At 39.8% G+C, this 8,776-nt stretch overlaps 1 pseudogene; it reads left to right on the top strand.

Moving 5' to 3' along the window:
* Positions 1–4,133: 4,133 nt before the first annotated feature.
* Positions 4,134–4,234, top strand: LOC115897813 (annotated as a pseudogene).
* The last annotated feature ends 4,542 nt before the right edge of the window (positions 4,235–8,776 follow it).

Genomic DNA, 8,776 nt, shown 5'->3' with positions numbered 1-8,776 from the left:
ACATTAGCACCAAAACATTGAAGTACTTAGGAATAAATCTAACAAAATACCGTCAAGACCTAACAAAACTCTGATGAAAGAAAGAAAAGAAAATGTAAATAAATAGATATTCTATGTTCATGAATAGGAAGGCTCACTATGATTAAGATGTCAGTTCCTACCGATTGGATTTATAGATTCAGTGCAATTCAACCCAAATCTCAGTAAGTTATTTTGTGGAAATCAACAAACTGATTCTAAATTTTATATGGAAAAGCAAAAGACCCAAAATAAAACAATACTGAAGCTAGAGAATAAAGTAAGAGGACTGATCTACTGACTTCAAATTCAAGACTTACTGTAAAGCTACAATAATCAAGAACAAACAGGTCAGTGGAATGGAATAGAGAGTCCAGAAATAGGCTGGAGATGGTGGCTAACACCTACAATCCCAGCATTTTGAGAGGCCAAGGTAGGCGGATCACTTGAGGTCAGAAGTTCGATACTAGCCTGGCCAACATGGTGAAACCCCCTATCAAAAATACAAAAGTTAGCCATGTGTAGAGTGGCATGTGCCTGTAATCCCAGCTACTCAGGAGGCTGAGGCACGAGCATCGCTTGAACCCGGGAGGTGGAGGTTGTAGTGAACCAAGACCACACCACTGCACTCCAAACTGGGTGACAGAGTGAGATTCTGTCTCAAAAAAAAAAAAAAAAAAAAAAAGGAAGTTCAGAAATAGACCCCACCAATACAGTCAACTGATCTTTGACAAAGAAAAAAAAAAGCAATTCAATGGAGAAAGGATAGTCTTTTCAACAAATGGTGCTGGAACAATTGGACATCAACATGCAAAAAAATGGATCTAAACAATGGCCTTATTCCTTCATAAAAATTAATTAAAAACAACTCACAAACCTAAATATGAGACACTCAATGACAAAACTTTATAACATTTGAGAACATCTAGGTGATCTTCACTTAGCAATGAGTTTTTAGATTCAACACCAAAAACATGATTCATGAACGAAGAAATTCATAAGTTGGACTGTTCATTAAAATTAAAAATTTCTGCTCTGTGAAAGACACTGTTAAAAGAATGAAAAAACAAGCCACAGAACGGGAGACAGTATTTACAAAATACATACCTGATGAAGGATATGTATCTCAAGTATACAGAGTCTTAAAACTCAATATTAAAAAACAAGCAACCAATTGTACAACATGGTGACTACAGTTAATGATAATATATTGTATTTTTGAAAAATACTTAGAGTAGATTTGTTTGTTTGTTTGCTTGTATGTTTGTTTGTTTTTTGAGATGAAGTCTCACTCTGCACCCAGGTTGGAGTGCAGTGGTGCAATTTCAGCTCACTACAACCTCTGCCTCCTGGGTTCAAGCGATTCTCCTGCCTCAGCCTCCCAAGTAGCTGGGATTACAGGCATGCGCCACCACACGCAGCTAATTTTTGTATTTTTAGTAGAGATGAAGTTTTGCCATGTTAGCCAGGCTGGTCTTGAACTCCTGACCTCAAGTGATGTACCCCCCCAGCCTCCCAAAGTGCTGAGATTACAGGTTTGAGCCACCATGCCCGGCCTTAGAGAGTAGATTTTAAATATTCTCACCAAAAATAAATAAATAAATAAATAAATAAATAAATAAATAAATAAATAAATAACTATGAGGTAATACATGTGTTAATTAGTTAGATATAACCATTTCAAAATATATTTTATTTTATTTATTTTTGAGACAGAGTCTCACTGTGTCACCCAGGCTAGCGTGCAGTGGTACAATTTGGGCTCACTGCAACCTCTGCCTCTTGGTTCAGCAATTCTTCTGCCTCAGCTGCCCAAGTTGCTGGGATACAGGTGCCTGCCACCATGCCCGGCTAATTTTTTTAGTTTTTGTAGATAGGAGGTTTTGCCATGATGGTCAGGGTGGTCTTGAACTCCTGACTTCAAGTGATCTGCCCGTCTTGGCCTCCCAAAGTGCTGGGATTACAGGTATGAGCCAGCATGCTTGGCCTTAGAGAGTATTCTCACCAAAAAAGAGACAACTTTGTGAGGTAATGCATGTGTTAATTAGCTAGTTTTAGCCATTTCACAAGGCGTACATATTTTAAAACATCATATTTTACATGAGAAGCATGTAAATTTTTGTTTGTTTCATTTTGTTTTGTTTTTTTGAGACAGAGTCTCGCTCTGTCACCCAGGCTTGAGTGCAGTGGTGCAATCTCGGCTCACTGCAAACTCTGCCTCCCTGGTTCAAGCAATTCTCCTGCCTCAGACTCCTGAGTAGCTGGGATTACAGGTGCGTGCCACCAGTTCCAGCTAATTTTTGTATTTTTAGTAGAGACAGGGTTTCACCATGTTGGTCAGGCTGGTCTCGAACTCCCGACCTCATCATCTGCCTTCCTTGGCCTCCCAAAGTGCTGAGATTACAGGTGTGAGCCACCGTGCCCGGCTGAGAAGTATGTAAAATTTTATCTGCCAATTTTAAAACTGCAAAATCATTTTCTAGTAAGGTTGAGCCAAGTTATATGTCTAACAGCAGTATTTGAGAGTATCCATCTAATCTTAACTTTGTTGCAGTGAATAATTAAAAAAAAAAAGAATGTGATATAAATGTATGTATGTAATATATAACTGTAAGCCAATTTGGATAACAAAAAAGAAAAGAAAAGAAAAAAAACATAGAAAGGGGCTAGGGCTAGGGTTTTCACTGCTAGAAAAAAACCAGCAATCCAATTATGGCCCAAATAACAAAAAACAGGCAAAACGATGTGAATTGACACCTCATCAAAGAAGATAATACAGAAGGCAAACAAGCATATGAAAAGGTGCTGAACACTACACAGTATTTCACTAGGGAATTGCAAATTATAACAACAATAAAATACCATTATACATCTATGAGAATGCATAAAACCCAAACCACTGACAACAACACTGGTGAGGATGTGGAGAAACAAGAACTCTCATTCATTTCTGGTGGGAATGCAAAATACTGCCTCCACTCTGGAAGACACTATGGCAGTTTCTTACAAAACCAAACATGCTATTAACATATAATCCAGCAATTGCACTCCTTGGTATTCACCCAAATGAGTTGAAAACTTATGTTTACACAAATATAAAACATATATTTACACACACACAAAATACATAGATATCTATAGCAGCTTTATTCATAATTGCCAAAACTTAGAAGCAACCAAGAAATCTTTCAATAGGTGAATGGAGGCCAGGCGCAGTGGCTCACATCTGTAATCTCAACACTTTGGGAGGGTGAAGGGGGTGAATCACTTGAGCTCAGGAGTTCAAGACCAGCCTGGGCAACATGGCAAAACCGTGTCTCTACAAAAAATACAAAAATTTAGCCTGGTGTGGTGGCATACATCTGTAGTCTCGACTACTCAGGGGTGCTGAAACAGGAGAATTGCTTGAGTCCAGGAGGTCAAGGCTGCAGTGAGCCAAGATTGTGCCACTGCACTCCAGCCTAGATGACAGAGTGAGACCCTGTCTTAAAAAAAAAAAAAAAAAGAGGAAAAGAAAAGAAAAAAAAGGTAAATGGATAAACAAACACTATTCAGCCATAAAAAGATAGGAGCTGCTGGGAGCAGTGGAATCCCAGCACTTTGGGAGACTAAGGTGGGAGCATTGCTTGAGCCCATGAGTTTAAGAGCAGCCTGGGCAATACAGTGAGACCCTGTCTCTAGCAAAAATAAAGTAAAATATAATAAACAAACAAATAAATAAATACACATGAACTATCAAGTCTTGAGAAGATATAGAGGAAACTTAAATACATATTGCTTAGTAAAAGAAGTCAATCTAAGAAGGCTATATGTTGTATGATACCAACTATGTGACATTCAGGAAAAGGCAAAAACTATACAGACAGTAAAAGAAAATTAAAAAAAAAAAAAAAGAGGGGCTGCCAGAGAGTGTGGGAGCGGCAGAGATGAATAGATGAACACAGGGGATTTTTAGGACAGTGAAACTATTCTGTATGATATTGTAATAGTAAATACATGACACAGTGCTGTTGGCAAACTCTATAAAACTGTGTAACACCAAGAATAAGCCACAACGTAAACTACAGAGTTTAGTTAATAATGTATCCATATTGGTTCATCAATTGTAACAAATACTAATGCAAGGGACTAAAGCACATAAAATTGGAACAATACAGAGAATATTAGGCCCCTGCACAAGGATAACACACAAATTTGTGAAGTGTTCCATATTAAAAAAATAAATTTAAAAATAAAACAAAAAATAATAGGGGAAACTCTGGCGGAGACATGGTATAAGATAACTTCTGTACTATCTGATCACTTTTCTTTCTTTTTCTTTAGAGACAGGGTCTCATTCTGTTGCCCAGGCTAGAGCACAGTGCTGTGACCATAGCTCACTGCAACCTCGAACTCCCGGGCTCATAGTGATCCTCCCCTTCTGGCTCCCAAGTAGCTGGGACTACAGACATGAGCCACCATGCCTGGCTATTTTTTGTTTTATTATTTCTTGTAGATACATGGTCTCAATATGTTGTCCAGACTGGTCTCCAATTCCTGGGTTCAAGTGATCCTCCTACCTTGGCCTTCCAAAATGCTGGGATTACAGGTGTGAGCCAGTATGTCCAGCCTCACTTTTCATTAAAGCTAAAACTGCTTTAAAAAAAAAAAAAAAAAAAAAAAAAAAAAAAGAAGCCTATTGGAGTCGCTTCCAAGATGACCAAATAGGAACAGCTCTGGTGTACAGGTCCAAGTGAGATTGATGCAGAAGATGGGGGATTCCTGCATTTCCATCTGAGGTACCTGGTTCATCTCACTGGGACTGGTTGGACAGTGGGTGCATCACACAGAGGGTGAATCAAAGCAGGGTGGGGCATTGCCTCACCCCGGAAGTGCAAGGCATTGGGGGATTTCCCTTTCCTACCCAAGGGAAGCTATGAGTGACCATACCTGGAGGAATGGTACACTTCTGCCCAAATACTGTGCTTTTCCCATGGTCTTCACAACTGGCAGACCAGGAGATTCCCTCCCATTCGTTGCTCAGTGGGTCCCACATCCATGGAGCCTTGCTTGGTGCTAGCGCAGCAGTCTGAGATTCACCTGGGATGCTGGAGCTTGGCGGGTGTAGGGACATCCACCAGTGCTGAGGCTTGAGTAGGCAGTTCTGCGCTCACACTGTAAACAAAGTGGCAGGGAAGCTCGAACTTGGCAGAGCCCACTGCAGTTCAGCAAGACCTACTGCCTATCTAGATTCCACCTCTGGGGGCAGGGCATATCTGAACAAAAGGCAGCAGAGAGCTTCTGCAGACTTAAACGTCCCTGCCTGACAGCTTTGAAGAGAGCAGTGGTTCTCCCAGCATGGCGTTTGAGCTCCAATAACGGACAGACTGCCACCTCAAGTGGGTCCCTGACCCACAAGTAGCCTGACTGGGAGATACTTCCCAGTAGGGGCAGACAGACACCTCATACAGATGGGTGCCCCTCTGGGATGAAGCTTCCAGAGGAAGGATCAGGCAGCAATATTTGCTGTTCTGCAGTCTCTACTGGTGATACCCAGGCAAACAGGGTCTGGAGTGGACCTCTAGCAAACTTGAACAGACCTGCAGCTGAGGGGCCTGTCTGTTAGAAGGAAAACTAACAAACGGAAAGGAATAGCATCAACATCAACAAAAAGGACATCCACACCAAAACCCCATCTGTAGGTCCCCAACATCAAAGACCTAAGGTAGATAAAACCCCAAAGATGGGGAGAAACCAGAGCAGAAAGGCTGAAAATTCCCAAAACCAGAACACCTCTTCTCCTCCAAAGGATCACAACTCCTTGCCAGTAAGGGAACAAAACTGGATGGAGAATGAGTCTGATGAGTTGACAGAAGTAGGCTTCAGAAAGTCAGTAATAAACTTCTCTGAGCTAAAGGAACATGTTCTAACCCAGCGGAAGGATGCTAAAAACCTTGAAAAAAGGTTAGATGAATGATTAACTAGAATAATCAGTGTAGAGAAGAGCTTAAATGACCTGATGCAGCTGAAAACCACAGTATGAGAACTTCATGAAGTATACACAAGCTTCAATAGCCGATTCGATCAAGCAGAAGAAAAGATATCAGTGACTGAAGATCAAACGAATGAAATAAAGTGAGAGGAGAAGTTTAGAGAAAAAAGAGTGAAAAGAAATGAACAAAACCTCCAAGAAATATGGGACTATGTGAAAAGACCAAATCTACGTTTGATTGGTGTAACTGAAAGTGGCAAGGAGAATGGAACGAAGTTAGAAAACACTCTTCAGGATATTATCCAGGAGAACTTCCCCAACCTAGCAAGGCAAGCCAACATTCAAATTCAGGAAATACAGAGAATGCCACAAAGATACTCCTCGAGAAGAGCAACCCAATCCCAAGATACATAATTGTCAGATTCACCAAGGTTGAAATGAAGGAAAACAAGTTAAGGGCAGTCAGAGAGAAAGGTCAGGTTACCCACAAAGGGAAGCCCATCGGACTAACAACAGATCTCTCGGCAGAAACCCTACAAGCCAGAAGAGAGGGGGACCAATATTCAACATTCTTAAAGAAAAGAATTTTCAACCCAGAATTTCATATCCAGCCAAACTAAGCTTCATAAGTGAAGGAGAAATAAAATCCTTTACAGACAAGCAAATGCTGAGAGATTTTGTCACCACCAGGCCTGCCTTACAAGAGCTCCTGAAGGAAGCACTAAACATGGAAAGGAACAACCAGTACTAGCCACTGCAAAAACATGGCAAACTGTAAAGACCATCGATGCTGTGAAGAAACTGCATCAATTAATGGGCGAAGTAACCAGCTAACATCATAATGACAGGATCAGATTCACACATGAGAATATTAACCTTAAATATAAATGGGTTAAATGCCCCAGTTAAAAGACACAAGACTGACAAATTGGTTAAAGAGTCAAGACCCATTGGTGTGCTGTATTTAGGAGACCCATCTCATGTGCAAAGACACATATAGGCTCAAAATAAAGGGATGGAGGAAGATCTACCAAGCAAAGGGAAAGAAAGAAAGAAAAAAAAAAAAAAGCAGGGATTGCAGTCCTGGTCTATGATTAAACAGACTTTAAACCAAAAAAGATTAAATGGGACAAGGCCATTACATAATGGTAAAGGGATCAATTCAACAACAAAAGCTAACTATCCTAAATATATATACACCCAAATCAGGAGCACCCAGATTCATAAAGCAAGTTCTCAGAGACCTAAAAAGAGACTTAGACTCCCATACAGTGATAATGCGAGACTTTAACAACCCACTGTCAATATTAGATAGATCAACGAGAGAAAATTAACAAGGATATCCAGGACTTGAACTTAGCTCTGGGCCAAGCAGACCTAATAGACATCTACAGAACTCTCCATCCCAAATCCACAGAATATACATTCTTCTCAGCACCACATCACACTTATTCTAAAATTGACAACATAATTGGAAGTAAAACACTCATCAGCAAATATAAAGGAATAGAAATCACAACAAACTGTCTCTCAGACCACAGTGCAATCAATCAAATTAGAACCCAGGATTTAAAAACTCACTCAAAACCATACAACTACATGGAAACTGAACAACCTGCTCCTGAATGACTACTGGGTAAGTAACAAAATAAAGGCAGAAATAAAGATGCTGTTTGAAGCCAATGAGAACAAAGACACAACGTACCAGAATCTCTGGGACACATTTAAAGCACTGTGTAGAGGGAAATTTATAGCACTAAATGTCCACAAGAAAGCATGAAAGATCTAAAATTTACACCTTGACATCACAATTAAAAGAACTAGAGAAGCAAGAGCAAACAAATTCAAAAGCTAACAGAAGACAAGAAATAACTAAGATCAGAGCAGAACTGAGGGAGATAGAGACACCCACAAAAAACACCCTTCAAAAAATCGATGAATCCAAGAGCTGTTTTTTTGAAAAGATCAACAAAATCGATAGACCAATAGCAAGACTAATAAAGAAGAAAAGAGAGAAGAATCAAATAGGTGCAATAAAAAATCATAAAGGTGATGTCAGCACCGATTCCACAGAAATACAAACTGCCATCAGAAAATACTATAAACACCTCTATACAAATAAACTAGAAAATCCAGAAGAATTAGATAAATTCCTGGACACGTACACCCTCCCAAGACTAAACCAGGAAGAAGTTGAATCTCTGAATAGACCAATAACAAGTTCTGATATTAAGGCAATAATTAATAGCCTACCAACCAAGAAAAGTCCAAGACCAGATGGAATCACAGCTGAATTCTACCAGAGTTACAAAGAGGAGCTGGTACCATTCCTTCTGAAACTATTCCGATAGAAAAAGGGAGAATCCTCCCTAACTCATTTTATGAGGCCAGCATCATCCTAATACCAAAGTCTGGCAGAGACACAACCAAAAAAGAGAATTGTAGGCCCATATCCACAATGAATATCTATGTAAAAATCCTCAATAAAATACTGGTAAACTGAATCCAGCAGCACATGAAAAAGCTTATCCACCATGATCAAGTTGGCTTCATCCCTGGGATGGAAGGCTGGTTCAACACATGCAAATCAATACACATAATCCATCACATACACAGAACCTATGACAAAAACCACATGATTATCTCAACAGATGCAGAAAAGGCCGTCAACAAAATTCAACAGCCCTTCATGCTAAAAACTCTCAGTAAGCTAGTTATTGATGGAACCTATCTCAAAATAATAAGAGTTATTTATGACAAACCCACAGCCAATATCATACTGAATGG

The sequence above is a fragment of the Rhinopithecus roxellana genome, chromosome 5, assembly GCF_007565055.1.
Source record: "Rhinopithecus roxellana isolate Shanxi Qingling chromosome 5, ASM756505v1, whole genome shotgun sequence".
In the NCBI taxonomy this organism is placed as follows: Eukaryota; Metazoa; Chordata; class Mammalia; order Primates; family Cercopithecidae; genus Rhinopithecus; species Rhinopithecus roxellana.
This window is presented reverse-complemented; position numbering and strand designations above follow the sequence as displayed.